The following is an 18,463-nucleotide window of genomic DNA, read 5'->3' as shown; positions in this document are numbered from 1 at the left end:
CGGGAAGTAAGACACTGGATACTGCGATTTAAAATCCACAGTCCTTATATCTTTGGCGTCAGGAAGGACATCTAGTCGTAAAAAAGACTCTTGCATTTTCGTCACCAAAGCTATCTTTGATTCTTGCTGAAGAAGCTCAACTACACATGATTGATGCTGCGATTTAAAATCCCGATCCTTAGACTTTTGACGTTAAGAAGGGCATCCGACCGTGAAACAGATTGTTGCGATTAAAAATCCCGGTCCTTAGACTTGCACGTCAGAAAGGGCATCCGGCCGTAAAACAACAAAACATGATTAAACTTGTCTGATCTTTGTTAGTGCTTGTAAAAATATTGCACATGGCGTTGTTCGCGAAGTAAGACACTGGATACTGCGATTTAAAATCCCAGTCCTTGCGTCAGGAAGGGCATCCGGCTGTAAAACAGATTCTTGCGATTCAAAATCCCGCTCCTTAGACCTTTATCGTCAGGAAGGGCATCCGGCCGTAAAAGAGATTCTTACGTTGTTAGAAAGACTAGGCTGGGAGCGGGAAGCGGCTAGCCACCACCTAGCATTTATTATCTCCGGAGCTGACGACAGTGTAGTTCGAAACACGCTATTTAGGTGTTAAGCCTTGGAAGTAGGTTGTGTGCCAGCACCGGGTTTCGAATGAGGACTTGAGCAGACCCTAGAGTAGGCTATGTTCCGGCACCTGGTTAGAGATGCGTAAGTCCCCCGGGCAGGAAATATCGGGGATGTGTTTTACAGAAAATGTTATGAATATTTATTAGAGTGAGCATGAAGCAAACACACAAGTGAACACTCGCTGGAATGTGATGTATCAGCAAGTCTATCGCTCGCTTACAAACTGTACTATAAGTAACAGCAGCAGAGTACTAGAGAGACTTTAGGCCGAAAAGTGTTTTTCTCTCTTGCTAGGACCGGGCTGAGTAGCTCAGTCAGTTAAGGCGCCTGGCATCTAACATAGCAGGTTCGATCCTGGCCTAGTCCGGTAGTGCTCAAATACGTCAGCTTCGTGTCGGTAGAACTAACTCTTGAGGGACTAAATTCCGACAATTCGGCGTCTTGTGTTGTCAACATAGCAGGTTCGATCCGCTAGGGGATACCGTAGACGAAACCCCCTTTCTTTACGGCCCGTTGTTGGTAACCTACAGTCCCCGAGTCGCTCCTTGTTAACAACCCTTCTTGCGATACCAACACGGCAAGGAAGAAGGGCTTTAGTCTACTGAAGACCTGTGTTTTTCCCGACCGCTTCTTTGAGGAAGAAAGTCAGTGCATGAACTTTTGTTACAACTGTACTGCAGACGTATGCACTTCGCTTTGCTGCCTAGTACCAAGCCGCAGTCCACAGATGTAGTCTGTGTGAAACGCACGGCAGTTGCAGTCCCCGTGTGTGTGAAGAGTGTGCATATAAAACGAATAGGCTATTTACAGTATTCTCTTACCTTCAACGAAGCTGGCTATCGAGAGTGATATCTGCTAAAAAAGGTAAGTTTAATTATTTGATTATTATTATTATTATTATTATTATTATTATTATTATTATTCGTTTAGGCCTACGGTGGACCACGTGGTTCTTAACTCTGGTGAGCTCTTTTCTTCCTCTTAGCCCAGTACTCCTTCATTCTAGCGCTATGGATGTCTTTTCTTTTTTGAGTCCATTTCACTCTTACCCCTGAACGCAGTGATTTATTTGTTAGTGACTGGAGAGATTCAGATATCTTGACTAACTTTCTGAACTTAGCTCGGTTGTAAATGTCAATGTAATCAATGTTTAGGTATTGTAGGTCATTCCGCACTAAATTCGTCCATTTGGCATTTGTTGCTTTCCCTCTAGATACAGTGTTGAAGATTCTTGAAGTGAGTCTCTGGCTGTCCATCCTGACTACATGACCATAGAACATTAGTCTTCTCTACCTCATAGCTGTTGTAATGCTCTCTATTTTACTGAACGGTTCCTTGTTGTGCCTGATTCTGTAGCCATCTCCTTCTTTACTGGGACCCATAATCCTTCTGAGGATCTTTCGCTCTTCCAATTCCAGTTTTCTGAGTTGTCCTTTCCGAGTCATGTTTAGGCATTCTGAGGCGTACAGTACAGATGGTCTTACTATGGTGTTGTAGTGTCTAAGTTTAAGATTCAAGGAGAGGGAATTAGACATATATGTTCTTACAAAGATGATAAGCTCTTTCTAATTTAGTGCATCTACTCTTCATTGCAAGGTCCTCATTAACATTTGGGGTTATCCATTCTCCAAGATATTTGAATGAGTTGGCCTTTTGTATTATTTTGTCTTCCAAAGGAATGAAGTTGGGTGCTTCTCTGATGTTATTCTGTTTTATTGACAGCGATCTTTAGCCCTACTTTAGCTGCTATGCGTTCTGGGGAGGATAGCTGGTACGTAGCTTCTTCCATACTTGAAGCTAAGAGTGTGAGGTCATCTGCGAATGCTAAGCAAATAACTGTTAACTTGTCTTTTTTGTAGCCGATTTTTTTTGCCATTTTCTTTACGTCGCACCGACACAGATATGTCTTATGGCGACGATTTGATGGGAAAGGCCTAGGAATGGGAAGGAAGCGGCCGTGGCCTTAATTAAGGTGCAGCCCCAGCATTTGCCTGGTGTGAAAATGGGAAACCACAGAAAACCATCTTCAGAGCTGCCGACAATGGGGTTCAAACCCACTACCTCCCGATTACTGGATACTGGCCGCACTTAAGCGACTGCAGTTATCGAGTTCGGTAGCCGATTTTTAATCCAGAGTTGTCAGTTAGTGTGTTCGTCCATTCCCGAATGACCTTCTCCAGCAGACATTTAAACAGGATAGGGGACAAACCATGTCTTTGCCTAACACCAGTTTTGATCTCGAAGCTTTTTGATAATACCCCTCTGAATGATTATTATTTAGGAAACCTTATTTCTTTATTCTTAGAAAAACATCGTCTGCTGTCAACATTATTCCAGTGAGCATTCTTCATCTGCACATCTTAAAGTAAGCCTAAACTGTTGGTTAGTGTTTGCATTTTTCGAAAGCAACTTCTACGCTGGCTAATAAAGATCTGCGAGCTGCATGTATTTTAGATCAGTAAAGGTAGCTAGGCTAGCTGCTCACGATCTAACTTTCGTAGCCCTTTCATATCCTATCATCACAATGTGCGACACAAGTGCTTCTACGCTAGGTAATAAAGATCTTCGAGTTGCATGCATTTTAACTCAGTAAGGAAGGCTAGGCTACCTGCTGACAAACCAACAAACTTTCATATCTTATCATCCCTATGTGCGATGCAAGTGCTGTGTGTAAACATCAGAATGTGGTAACGTTACGCTCAAGCTACAGACATACATTAATATTTTTTCTAGATACATCAAGAATTATAGTCGTCATTTATCCGAGTCTCAGTTTGAAAGGCTTCAACGCGCACATTTTAAGAATTGTTACTCATCCGAGTATCAGTTTGCAGTCTGCAACGTGTACATCTTAAGGTATGTTTCAATCTTTTTATCGATCTTATATGTTTACAGGTTTTTTAATTCTAAAAAATAGTATTTCGCTGTTTTGTAGAAAAATCAAACGGATTAACCAGGCCGCTCAGAGTATACCGCTAAATCAGCGATTAAAAATTTGGTAAAATAATTTGCGTGTCTGTAAGGACTTCCAAGTTTTTCTACCTATAGTGCTAACTGATTTAGAAGAAGTACATCTTGTGTTATTAGCTTTGTTGGTGGGTGCTTAATTACGTATATGAATTGGAAACTATACATACATGTTTTAAATCACGTATTTTAAGCGGCATTATACGAAATTCTTTAAATATTTTAGATCCAAATTCTTTCTTACTCTCTTGCTATAATGTTTTTGAAGAAAAGTTTGTTTTTTGCTGTCTATGCATACGGCGCTTTAACTACACGCTAGTTTTGCATGTTCCTTCATTCTTTTCAAAGATAATCGAGAAATTCATGAAACATTTTACATTTCTTCTAAAATGACAAAACTCATGTTCAGACAATATTTCGGTATGGTTTCGCAAACACATCGTTGACACTTTGCTGGATAAATTTCAAAAGTTTGAGGAAGGAGGAAGTAATAAGGCACTTGCAAGTATTTTGCATCTTCAAATTACAGTAATGTGTGCATATTCGACCCTTTCTGTTCAACTTCCTCAAGCGATTGTAAATAAGAAAGCAGTCATCAATATTCAGAATAACGATGACTATGGTGCATCGCCACGGCGTTGGAACCGGCAACAAGTAATCGTTCAAAAACTGTTCAGTATAAGGACATGTTTATTCAGTTGTAACAGACATTAATTTTCTTTTCCCATGGATTTAGCAAATATTTCTACGTTTGAAAAAAAACAACCCGAATTTTTCCTTTTCTCTATACGGTGTCGAAGGAGAACAACTTCACTCCGCTTGTTCTCAAAAACAACACCATCTTCATCTTTTATACATTTGCAATGAAATTACAAGCCACTACTGCTTGATATCTAATCTTTCCCGTGTGTTAAACTCTCAACTTTCAATACACCACGGGAAAAATTATTTGTGAGCGATGTTTGCAGTAGTTTACGACAGAAAGGCTGTTAGCAACACATGTCAATGATTGTACAACACATCCTGCCGTAAAACTTGTTCTGTCCACCACGGATAATGCAGAATGAAGTGTTCTGTCAACCACGGATAATGCAGAATGAAGTTTGAGAATTATTATCGACAGGAACCTATTCCATTTATAGTTTGTGCAGATTTTGCATGTTTTACTGTTCCTTTTCAACGTTGCCAACCCGACATGAGCGAACCCTACACGGATTATGTGCAAAAGCACACTCCGTTTTCAGTAGCTTACGAAGTCGTTTGTTCATACTATGCATCTCTATCTTTTTAGGACGTATCGTGGGGAAAATTGCACAGCATGGCTGTTAAATGAATTAAAGCAGTTAGCGGAGCGGGTTCATACGCTTATTTCACAACCAGTGCCCATTGAAATGAGACTGGATGAGATGAATTTGCATGATGAAACTGATGAATGTCACATCTGTAAAGAGCCCATTATTTTCCCCAGATTAATGTTAGAAGTATCGCGGGAAGTATCGCGGACCCGCACATGATTCGGGCAATCGTTCACATCGTGTACCTAAAGTTATTCCATGCTTGTTCTATAATTTGTCAGGCTACGACAGTGACTTCATTGTTCGGGAATTTGCACAATTAAATTGTACAAAGTTCACTGTGATTGCGCAAAGTCATGAACGCTTTATTTCATTCTGTTATCGTGTAGGCGATATAAGCATTCGCTTTCTAGATTCTTACAAATTTATGAACATTCCACTTGATAAACTTGTGAACGGGCTTTCCAGCGACGACTTGAAGTACATTCGAGAGAATTTTTCATATCCTGAACAGTTTAAAGTTTGTTAAGGAAACGTGTTCTGCCCTATGACTACATTCAGAGCTTTCAGACATTAGAAGAATCAAAATTACCTCCTCAGTCTGCATTTACAAGTGTGTTAAGTGAATGTAGCACGCCGTCACTCAGCCCATCGTCATACGATAAGCACACGGTATCTCTTTCTGATGAAGACTATTTGCAAGCCTGCCAGGTGCGCTCAACGTTTCAGCTACAGACTTTAGGTGAATATGCTGTCTTGTATTTGAAGGTGGATACACTTTTACTCTGTGATGTGTTTCAGAAGTTTCGTTAAATGTGTTTATCTCTTTACGGATTAGACCCTTGCTATTACTACACAACACCAGGTTGGTCGTGGAATGCGACGCTCAAGTCTAACCGTGTTCAACTTGATCTTCTAACGGATGTCGACATGCTTTTGTTTTTCGAAGGCGGCATTCGCGGCTGACTAGTTTTGCTTGTCCACAGGCATGCTATCGCGAATAACCCCTATCTCCACAACTATAATTCAGAGAAAGAAGATTCTTATCTGAAGTACTTCGATGTCAATAATCTGTATGAGTGGGCCATGTCACAGCCATTACCGTGTAAAGATTTTGAATGGCTAACAGAAACTGATATTCATTTTGATGTTTTTGAGGCTGCTAAAGATCCTCATCGCGGCTACGTGCTGGAAGCTTCTCTTGCATACTCTTCGTATCTACACGATTCACATTCTGACCTTCCTTTTTGTGTTGAAAATAATTCCACCTGACGATACATCGAAACACACTAAACTTCTGGCCACTCTTTTCCAGAATAAGCGCTATGTTATCCACATACAATGTCTTGTTCAACGTCTCGAATACGGCTTACAGTTGGAGTGTATTCATCGTATCGTTGCGTTTAAGCAGGAAGCATGGCTTAAACCGTACATAGATTTGAATACTGATCATCGTCAAAGTGCTGCCACAGCATTTGGGAGTACGTTTTTCAAACTGATGAATAACTCGATCTATGGCAAAAGTATAGAAAATGTACGCAAACATCGTGAAATCGGGAGATTGTGGGTTCGGATCCCACCGGTGTCCGGCTGGCCATTTTTGTTCTGTACTTAACATCTCTTCAACACGTACTACATGTACGTAACACGACGTAATACGTTGAAAGTCTGTTTCGATCGTGACATTCATTTAATTAATCAATGGGAGGGTCGATATGGCGCAAGAAAGTACATCTCAAAACCAAATTTCAAAGCCTATCATGTTATTGATCGTGACCTTATTTCTGTTGAAATGAAAAAACAAAAATCGTCTGTGCGAAGCCAATTTATTTTGGAATGGCTACACCTGAAAAAACGTATGATTTTCATTTTGGATCTGCAAAGCAACAGTTCTCTGATCTTACACCTTTGTATATGGATACAGACAGCTTCATTTATCATATACGGAAGTCGAACGTCTATGATGTGATGCAAAACCATTCGCAATACTTTGACACTCTACATTTTCACCTAGTAATCCGTTCAATATTCCGCCGCAGATCAAGAAAGTCATAGGGCTTATGAAAGATGAAGGCGACGTGAATATCATGACTGAGTTTGTTGGTCTAGCACCAAAAATGTATGCCTATGACACTCAAAATTCGCAGGCGTACGTTCAAGCGTCGTTAGCCGTTTACAGCTTCAACACTATCGCGATGTAATCACCTCTTGAAATGCCGCTTTCTGTATGCAAAAAATATTAAATCACGTAAACATCATGTGTATACAATGGAACAAAATAAATGTTCACTGCTTGCTTGCGATGACAAACGTGCATAGGATAGCGATTGCCTTACCAGTGTTCCATGAGGATACAGCATCAACATAAACTTGTACATACAATAATTGCATCATTAATTGTAAGATAAAATATGTACATGCAAGAATTGGATCGGGAAGGGAGAAGTACACAAACATCACTGCGGCAAAAAGATTCAAGATAAAATTTTCACATACAAGATGTAAATAAATAATGCAGAATTGGCATATTCTTTAATTTTAGATTATTACCTTCTCCTCCTCCTCCTATCGCTCCTTCATCTTAAATACTCGGAGAAGAAGAGTAAGCATGTCAAGAAAGAAGGTGTTCAGCAGATTCGTAAGTATGTTGAGAAGGGAATTCTTTTTCTGAACGGTGTTCGACTCCAGTCTTGTAATGCAGTGTTCTGAACATCGAACTATAGTATGCGATTTTCGGAGAGTGACCCTATCGATCTACATCTATACTCTGATCTCTGGATCTCATCCAAACCTTACATTGCGAAATCGCCCTGGAAAGGCAAAGTATCGCAAGCGACAACATATGAATTTTACAGGAGAGATAAAAACTGATAGACTGATTGCAGTAGAATATTTAGAAAGGAACATTTTTATCCTCGTCCATTTGTGGTAATAGATCACTGAGTTTGGTGTCGTAAGATATCTCCTTGTTGGATATCATCACCCATCAGTCGTCAGAGGTAAACTCACCTTCTGCAGTAACTCACAGCAACTCACTCCTCCGCAGAGGCTAACTGATCGTGATGGAGTTGTTTTGTCTATGTTCCACTTCTTAGTACATGTTAAACGACACACCAACACATTGCAGGAGGGTAACCACCGAGTGCCGAGTGGGATTCAAACCCACTACCTCGGAATGCGCGACTGTTACCACATGGCAGACTTGCTCTGTTAAAGTACTCTTAACCATCCGCTACAACACTTTTGTTGCATCTGCTACATTTTGTTGTACATTGTCCGGCTCCATGGCTAAATGGTTAGTGTACTGGCCTTTGGTCAAAGGCGTCCCGGCAGGGTCGCGAATTTTAACCATCATTGGTTAATTTTGCTGGCACGGGGGCTGGGTGTATGTGACGTCTTCATCATCATTTCGTCTTCATCAGGACGCGCAAGTCTCCTACGGGCATTAAATCAAAAGACCTGCACCTGGCGAGCCGAACTTGTCCTCGGATACTCCCGGCACTAAAAGCCATACGCCATTTCATATTTTGTTGTCCATTCAGAAACCACCTTCTGCACTGTTCTTGTGTTTCGTCCTTTCTGTTCTCAGTTTCCTTATTCGTAACACTATGAACACTGAACAGTCCCTCGCGTTTGTCCTCTTGTTGTCGCAAACTTTAGTTTCGAATTTTCAGCGGCATGACTCACTTCGTTCACGAATGGTAGGAATATGTACTGACGATGTTTAGCTACTGACCGCATTTGTCTGTCTCTTCCCACCCCTCGTCAGCTGGCAATCAACATGCGATAGATCCGCCCCTAGACTTTGCCTTATGTTTCAAGTGCCACATTGATCTGACGCAGTTATAAGACAACATCACGAACAAGGAAACTGTTCGTTTCATGTTAAAACATGTCACTAACTCAGGTGCTTACGATCATTTCTTTATTCATTTGACGCTTACTAAACTTCGCCAGAATGTGCAGAGGAGTTCGATGTCGTCAAGGCGAAAAAGCTGATAGAACCATAAATACCAAATATTGTAAGTAGAGCGAATGAAGCAACTGGGAAATCTTCTATTAGGTCACCGGCATCAAGGAAGGCCGACTGGACCGGTTCGATGAGATTCGCTTATAGAAGCGGAAAATCTGTACGTGCCGCCAGGCGAAGCAGAACTGAAATGTCAGTCCGCGGAGTGGCGACATGCTGAACACCAAGGAGGTAGAAGGTCCGTCAGAATCCTTCCCCAGATTGCCTGGTATGGTGTCAGGGATGTCATTGTTTGCAACTTTGTTCCACATGGCAGAACAGTGACCGCACAGTACTGCAGGGACTTCCTGGTGCGACAGGGACGACGTGGCGTTAGGGAGAAACGTCCGGATCTTGTGGACAGTGCAATAATCCTGCACGACAATGCAAAACCACATAAAGCAGAGTGTGTAGGGCAGCTACTGCGACGTTGGGATGGGAGAATTGGAGTACCCACCATACTTTCCCGACATTTCGCCCTGTGACATTGATCTTATATCAGTTTAACATGCCGTAATAAACGTTTGAATGCAGGCCTGTCACTTCTCGTAAATTCATGAAGGAATAGTGAAATCGATTACCAATTCCCGTGTGAATAACGGGTACATATGCTAGTTAACTGATAAGAAATTTTGGAATCATTTGACAAAGCTCACTTCACAGGGAGAAATACAACTAAATATGCCCAGAAAGAAGTTCGCCTGGCTATTGCCAGAGTGGAAACGAGATGAGGCACGGTCATCCATTAAGAAGACGCGGGAAGCCAACCATGGAATTAACTAAATACGCCCTGAAACAAGCAGGAAAAATTAACGAATAACACCACTGTGATCGGGAAAAGAGGAGGAATCTCTGGTGTGAGTTTCAGAAAAAATGACCTAACGATACAAAAGTCTGGACGAGATTGCACAACAAGGGGACGCGTTATCCCGTGTTACTTGATTTTGTATAAATACTCTCTCTTCCACGAGGGAACCCGCTCAGCATTCATCGGTCCGAAAGGGTGACCGCGCGACAGTCGACATCAAGGAGAGAACTTCCAGAAGTTCAAGAATTAGGTGACTTGAGATGTCGAAAACCGTATTGGCTTTATGGAGGCAGGAAAAGGCAAAGTGATGAGAACACTTTAAATAACAGTAATGCTGCAGTGCGACGGGAACATTGTGACACCGTGTATAAGTGATTACGAAGGTTTTAATGAACTTCTGTAATGGAGATTAAAATCTGTCTGTTTGTCTATTCTCTTAACACGATCTTTTGGTTACCTGACCACGCGGGAAATATTTGTTTTGGACTGACAAGGCGAGGCGAAAATTATCTCTTCCCACAGATACGCAGGCTGTTAGACGCTAGTAGCCTCATGCGCTCTAAGCAGTCACAAAGTTAGAAGGGTTATGTACCTTACCTTTCATTTCTGTATGTTCCAAGTGTTACTGCAATAGATTATAATTGTTCAGAAGAAGAATTAATTCGTGTTGCATCCAGATAAGTGCAGGGTCACTGTAATTGATAAGTTAGTTTAAGTGAACAATGCCACCTATCATAATGAGGCCCTAAGTATCAGAGGTTAGTGTTTTGCTAAATGTAGCCGAAATGACGCCACATCAGTTAGCACCATTACAGGTCTGTTTAATTAAAATATTATGTATTTTACTTAGAAATCGAATGTTTGTCTTGTTAAATTAGTTACTAAATAATGACACTGCGTTTTAAATGTAGCGTGTGTAAAATATAAGTCCGTAGCAATGATGATTTTGTGTCTTCAGGATGTGCACCTGGAAGCAATTTAGGTGCGATGTTCGGTCACTACGTTGCCGCGAGACGCGTACAAGTGTGGTAATTTTCTTGAAATGTGAAATTAAATCGTACAATACAAATTAGGTTAACATGTTGACGCCGGTGAAAGTTGTAATAATGATAAAGTAAAGATAACAATTATAACTGTGTTAAAATCAAATAATAATTATAATAATCACATTCACGCTAGGAGTAAACGGAGACAGTAATAATAATACTACTAATAATAACAATAATGCACTCAGAAATCGTGAGAGCAACCTTTCCAGTTTCATATCGAAATCCAGTGAAGTGAGAATTTTTTTCCATTTGGACGTTTATTATTGTGACATCCTGTATTTGAATATCTGAGTCGCTGTCTGCGGTCTTGTCTTTCTAGCTCTGGAACGTTGGACTGTTAGATCGACACCGTAGTACTGTTCGTTAAGAGTGAGAAAATGTGCGCTTTTACATTTGATCGAGTATTTCATATGATAACATTGCTTTTAATCGCTACTTTCCTGCTGACGTTTCTGTAACGACCTATGTTGACAAGTCACAAAGTCAGACTTTCTGAGAATATCGTAGCGAAGCGCAGGTACATCAGCTAGTAGAAAATTAAAATGAACGCCGCCACTGTGAAGCTCCACACAACACTCCAGACATGTGTCATTGTAAACTCTCTAGTAAAATAAACTTTCATCACCATATGCAGGGTAAACTCTCAATCAAGCAAAGTAATTTTCTCACCCGCAATGTTTCAAATTCGAGATGCTTTTCGCCTCGGAAAGATATAGAATAAAATTCAATTTCCAACCAGGAAATACTGCCTCGAACGTGTGGGAGGTCGGCTGTAACAAAGTGCACTTCGCTGGTGTCAAATGGAATCACCAACTGGACTTAACTGACTTTATTTACAGTCTTACGTAAAATAAAAATCATGGGAGAAAATCGCTTGTAATTAAATTATGAATTACAACGCCCTCACTTACATTTGACATCTCTTCCATTCCTCAATCGCTCTTTTTAACATAATTCAGGCTCGCTACAAGATGTCGCTCCTCTTATACAGCATGTCTCTGAAATATTGCACATCAACATATACACGCTGTCAACAAAAATTCCTCTCCATCAAACTACAGGGCCTTTTCCCTTCGTCATCCTGCTTAGAACTTCCCACTCATAAAATGCAGAGTTTACTCTGCCTCAAACTTGCTTCCTACTTATTCACATAAATATTTCATTCCTTATTTCGATCCATTACTTCTTCAGCTTGATCAGATTTTAAGTACAATTCATCCTATAACCAGACAACGTCATGATAACGTCACAGTAGTCTGCGAAAATTTAGAGAAGCTACTCATTTCGATCACTGATTTTGAAGACTTTAGTCTGGAGCGTGGCAATGAATCATGGACGTTAACTAGCTCAGAAAGAAAGAGAACAGAAGCTTTTGAAATGTGGTGTTACAGAAGAAAGCTGAAGGTAAGATGGGTACGTCGATTCACGAATTAAGAGATATTGAATCGAAATGGTGAGAGGAGATCTATTTGGCTAAATTAGACGAGAAGAAGAGATTGAATTGTAGGACAAACCTTACGGTACCCACGATTTGTTCACTTCGTGTTTGAGGAAAGTGTAGACGGTAAGATCGGTAAGGGTAGAACAATGTGTGAATGTGTGAAGCAGATTAGAGCAGATGTAGGATGCAGTAGTTACAGAAATGAAAATTTAACACAGTATAGGGTGGCATGGAGATCGGCATCGTACCATTCTATGGACTGATGACATAAACGACAACATGAACAACGGCAGGCCTTCCATTTGCCTGACACGAAAATGAGAAACGACGAAAAACCACGTATGAGGGTTTTCTGCAGGGAGACTCGAACCCACTATATCCCGAATGCACAGCTCGTAACGCGTAGTGAACTCGCTCGGTGCTAGTGATGACTTAAGTACTCACATTACTCCATATCGCTACCATAGGTGACTAAGTGACAAGCGGCTTCTGTATATTTGTCTTCAAAATGGCACGAACCCTGGGCCGTACGCTCTGTACGAGGCAATAATTTTATTAGTTTTTACTCGTAAAGACAGTAAAAATATCGACACGAGTTTGACGTATTAAAAATACCACCGGACTGTTCCAGGAGTGAGCCTGCCAACTTGGCTCTGCCATCTGAGCCACTCAGCCGGCGAGTACACAGTTTATTACGTTTCACTGCTTCATCAGTTGCTCATTTTCAAAGGGATCCAACAATAGTGGTCCTACTGTACACAGGCTGCAGTCTGTTACAAACACCAAGTAGTGAATACGGGTCAGGAAGGGCATCAGACCGTAAAACTGTGTCAAATCATTATCAGTTGAGGAAAAGGACAGGAAGAGAAAAAGCCAAGTGCGTAGAAGGTCAGAAGAGTGAGAGTAGCTGCATGTCAGGCCATTTGCTGTTTGGCCGTAGCTCGTAGACTGGTAGAAGGGAACAACGAAATTGCAACGCAAGGAGTCTATATGGCCCCAAATTTCAATGCTTGAACAAGGTAGTTGAGCCCCTATTATTATTATTATTATTATTAGTATTATTATTATTATTATTATTATTATTATTATTATTATTATTAAGACCCCAGCCGCTATGTTCCCACTCCTAGCCTTGTTCCGTTCCACTATCGCTATAAAAGCTGGAGTTGCGGCGTAATAACACACCAAAGAAGAAAGTAAGTAACTACTTTAAGGTACCCTACTGCAGTAGACTATTAACGGTAGTATTTCCACATTTACTGGTCGGTACCGCATCACTTACCTGATCAAGCTCCTTGTAGGTAGAGTGAAGCTTCTTCAATCAGAGAATGTGCAAGCTTCAGCCACAGTAAATGCGAAGCAAGAACTAATACTCCTGTCCCTCTTATCTCCTACTTGGTTATCAGAGCTGCGATTAGCAGCATCCGTACCCACTTCCTTGAAGTACTGCATATTTTCCTCGACAATGACGCTTTTAGACTTCGCTGCAGAACAGAGGAAGAATTAATTTACAGACCTAAACCAGCTCTTACATTTATTATGATAATAATTGTTTAAATATTGCACTAAAATATGCAGGCCTAGGCTTATGTATGCATGTATGTATTGTACCAGGAAATGATTATGGGGTCAGAGCATGGGAAGGATCTCAAGTAGTGTTCGGTTACTTATTGGAGCAGGTACAGAGATGGATAGTATTGCAGGGCGAATAATAGATGGGAAAATATTTTCGACAATATTTATTAACAATATTCATGAAAGTCACCCAGCAGTTGAATCGTCAAACTCTAATTTTCAGTCAATATTTCCAGAGATGCAAAATAAAATATCGATGCTCTAGTATTCAGAGACATCCACTTGATTAAAAATTGTCCAAAATAAATATCACTCTTTTAGAGATCATAAACTCCCAACAGTTCATCTAATATCTTTGAAATGGATTTAAATACCAAAATAACACTTTGCACCTTGACTTGTGAAGCAGACGTACAGTTTTTCTGATATTTTTGAAAATAATATTAACACACACTTTCATGAATAAGTTGATAGTTCAAAAATAAAAATATTTGATCACTTGCTGTATACTGCTACAGTACAGTTCATCTACGTGAAATCACTTCAAGTTATAAATGATTTTTAAAAAGGAATTTACAGTTCATAAGCAAGACATGAAACTTTCCTGAATTATTTTAAATAGCAAGCTGAACTCCACAGGAAGCACTTTACTGTTGCTGGAGCACTATGATTAACTGAGTGCTTTGTTAAAAGACTGTTAGTGGAATTACTCACTCAAAATATGAGAAGATCACCTGGAATCTGCTTATAAGTGTTCGCGTTGTGCTGTCCTGCGGCTTGGTGGCTGGAACATTCTGCAGCGTGCAGCCAAGGCTCGAACTCAGCACCAGCAGCGTGACAAGATGCCACGTTAATATCCCTCATCGACGTTCCTCGATGGGTACCATGATCGAAGAAACCACGTTAATCCCACGTTGGAAACGACGTTCGATGCAGCAGAATCTCACAACACTTTGCCAAGTTTTCCGATGTTCTTTTGGAGATAATGTCAGAACACGGAAAGTTCAGTTGGCACTATAGAGCTCTCAGTTATCACTAAGACTGATATTATGCACAGACACAAGTCTCAGTGCACAGTTCGTATTCGCACATTGGTTTTACGGTGTTGAATACGTGACTTAGAATATTACAGTCTATACTACAGTATGATTTGTAAGTCAGGTTAATTAAGTAAGGACTTACAATCGTTTTCTACACAGAAAACACAGTTTTTACACACACACAGTTTATGGAATTAGTATTTAACAGTGTCACAGTTCATAAGTCACTGAGGTTCGATCGTAGAATAATCATCACAGTCCATAAAGCACTGGAAAAAATGTCATTAACAACAGTCCGTGGAATAATACTGTTCATAGATTAAGAAGATTTTATGACTGAATTTGCACAACACAAGTCCGTGCGACATAATATTGTCATAAAACGTTCTTAATATTCTGTTAGTTTCTCGTAGTAGTGATCGAAATTTCGAGTAAATGCATGAAGGGTAGTCACTTTTAGCCTAGCTATTTGTTGAGTGTTTGGTGGAAAAGTATCTCACACAGGTCACAATTATACTAGTGTAGGAGAAATGTGTCTCAAAATCAATAAAATGGTCACAAATTTGAAGTTTAGTTTATCACACGCAATGTCTTAGAATTCTGTCACAGTCAATGATAAAGTTCAGAATTACGTGAAAATGACAAAGTCCCCAATATGGTTTACTGATAAATGAAATACTTGATACTTCAATTCACAATTTCTATTATAACTTCACTCGGTGAACACACTCCTAATTATTGTATAATGACGATTTATTCGGAGATAATTCTAGAATATTTCCTTCGTCGCGACGCGGCAGAAACTTTACTTGCGACGTCTTCGCACAATTTCAAAGTGTTCGAGTGTGACTTCTTCGTCCTCGCGGATCGCGACGGAGCATACTGTCCTTCTGTCATAATCGCAGAACACACACACTGCACACTGGCTATACGCTCAGTTCAATGACCTATTTATACCTGGCTGCGAGCAGCCCTCGGAATCACGTGATGAAGGGGTGATAATATTTTACAAATTTGAACTTGTTATATCTTGGGAACCACTGGACGGATTGATATCAAAAATGCAGGGATTTAATTTCATAATATTGGCTACAATTTAGTGTTGGTCTCATGATTATCGATCCAAGTGTTAAAAAGTTCAAAAAAATAGTATCGAGATTATTCTGAGAGGAGGGAAGCTACAGGCAGTGCTGACGTCACTTGACCTTGCTTCATTCGTGTGGTCTCCCACAGGCAGTGCAGTGAGAACGAGAACAGCTGTTCGTGTATCGGGACTTAGTCATTCGCTCATGAATAAATATAACTCGTATGTGCCAGGGCCTATGCCTTCCTGGTAGAGTAGGTATGTTTGTATGTAGGTACTGCACCCTTAGATAGTTGTTTCGGTGTTCACTTGAAGTTCCCTTTTGCCACGGCTGCTCCTAAAAATATATATACTCACCGAAATCTAGAGTCTCGTCTCATTGGTGATCAGTCATTGTAGTCGATTCATGGATGCATAAGGCAATACCTAACCAAGCATAACTATCTACCGAAATAAAAGACCTTGACACAGACTGATTCATGAATATTGTATATGAAATTTATTAATCATAATCAAGAAGAAGAATAAGAAAATATAATTATCCAATACCAATGAATATTATATAAATCATAATCAAAAGCTGTAGCTATAACAATATTATAGTGTCCATGACTAACATTCATCAAAATAAAATTTCATGTCACATTATTAACTGAATTTAAAATAAATAATTTATTAATGACCTTTTAACTGTGATAAATCATTAATTACACTGACTGACAGAGCAAATGCAACACCAAGAAGGAGTGGTCAGAACTTTATGCCAATTGCAGGGTAGACTGACGTCACTGAGGTATGCTCATGATGTGAAATGCGCCGCTGTGCTGCGCACGTAGCGAACGATAAATGGGACACGGCGTTGGCGAATGGCCCACTTCGTACCGTGATTTCTCGGCCGACAGTTATTGTAGAACGTGTTGTCGTGTGCCACAGGACACGTGAATAGCTAAGAATGCCAGGCCGCCGTCAACGGAGGCATTTCCAGCAGACAGACGACTTTACGAGGGGTATGGTGATCGGGCTGAGAAGGGCATGTTGGTCGCTTCGTCAAATCGCAGCCGATACCCATAGGGATGTGTCCACGGTGCAGCGCCTGTGGCGAAGATAGTTGGCGCAGGGACATGTGGCACGTGCGAGGGGTCCAGGCGCAGCCCGAGTGACGTCAGCACACGAGGATCGGCGCATCCGCCGCCAAGCGGTGGCAGCCTCGCACGCCACGTCAGCCGCCATTCTTCAGCATGTGCAAGACACCCTGGCTGTTCCAATATCGACCAGAACAATTTCCCGTCGATTGGTTGAAGGAGGCCTGCACTCCCGGCGTCCGCTCAGAAGACTACCATTGACTCCACAGCATAGACCTGCACGCCTGACATGGTGCCGGGCTAGAGCGACTTGGATGAGGGAATGGCGGAACGTCGTGTTCTCCGATGAGTCACGCTTCTGTTCTGTCAGTGATAGTCACCGCAGACGAGTGTGGCGTCCGCGTGGAGAAAGGTCAAATCCGGCAGTAACTGTGGAGCGCCCTACCGCTAGACAACGCGGCATCATGGTTTGGGGCGCTATTGCGTATGATTCCACGTCACCTCTAGTGCGTATTCAAGGCACGTTAAATGCCCACCGCTACGTGCAGCATGTGCTGCGGCCGGTGGCACTCCCGTACCTTCAGGGGCTGCCCAATGTTCTGTTTCAGCAGTATAATGCCCGCCCACACATGCTCGCATCTCCCAACAGGCACTACGAGGTGCACAGATGCTTCCGTGGCCAGCGTACTCTCCGGATCTCTCACCAATCGAACACGTGTGGGATCTCATTGGACGCCGTTTGCAAACTCTGCCCCAGCCTCGTACGGACGACGAACTGTGGAAAATGGTTGACAGAGAATGGAGAACCATCCCTCAGGACACCATCCGCACTCTTATTGACTCTGTTACTTGACGTGTTTCTGCGTGCATCGCCGCTCGCGGTGGTCCTACATCCTACTGAGTCGATGCCGTGCGCATTGTGTAACCTGCATATCGGTTTGAAATAAACATCAATTATTCGTCCGTGCCGTCTCTGGTTTTTTCCCCAACTTTCATCCCTTTCGAACCACTCCTTCTTGGTGTTGCATTTGCTCTGTCTGTCAGTCAGTGTATTTAACTCCATGTTAGACATTTTATTGTTTAGGTAGAAGCAACAAACTTCAGTTTTGCTGATGTTTGGTTGGAGTCCCCATATTTTAAAGTAGTTTCCCAGTGTCTTGAGGTCTTCAGTCAGCATCTCTCCTCTTTTCTCAACTCTTTTGTCCCTGATAGCAAGTGCCCATTCGTCTGCGTATCCGAATTTCCTTGAAAGTGTCTTCGGCATGTCTGCAATATATAAACTAAACATGAAAGGAGAGAGAACTGACCCCTGTGGCAGGCCGTTGTTCAGCGATCTTTGGCTGCTTACAGCTGCCCCATTCTACACACGAAATTGTCTTTGACTCAACATGTTGTTCAGGAGTTTTGCAGTTATCCTACACGGGTCCACTTTCAGGAACTCGTAGAGTAATCCATCTTTCCAGACGGTGTCAGAGGCTGCTGTCAA

General features: G+C 41.4%; 1 protein-coding gene across 1 annotated transcript in view; it reads right to left on the bottom strand.

The window, feature by feature from the left end:
- Positions 1–13,629, bottom strand: part of LOC136883509 (uncharacterized) — a 60,652-nt gene extending 47,023 nt beyond the window's left edge. Inside the window, exon 1 of the mRNA XM_068229664.1 lies at positions 13,479–13,629. The gene's annotated coding sequence lies outside the window, so the exon portion shown is untranslated. The remainder of the gene's footprint in view (positions 1–13,478) is intronic.
- Between the last annotated feature and the right edge of the window lie 4,834 nt (positions 13,630–18,463).

The sequence above is a fragment of the Anabrus simplex genome, chromosome 11 (assembly GCF_040414725.1).
Source record: "Anabrus simplex isolate iqAnaSimp1 chromosome 11, ASM4041472v1, whole genome shotgun sequence".
Classification (NCBI taxonomy): domain Eukaryota; kingdom Metazoa; phylum Arthropoda; class Insecta; order Orthoptera; family Tettigoniidae; genus Anabrus; species Anabrus simplex.
This window is presented reverse-complemented; position numbering and strand designations above follow the sequence as displayed.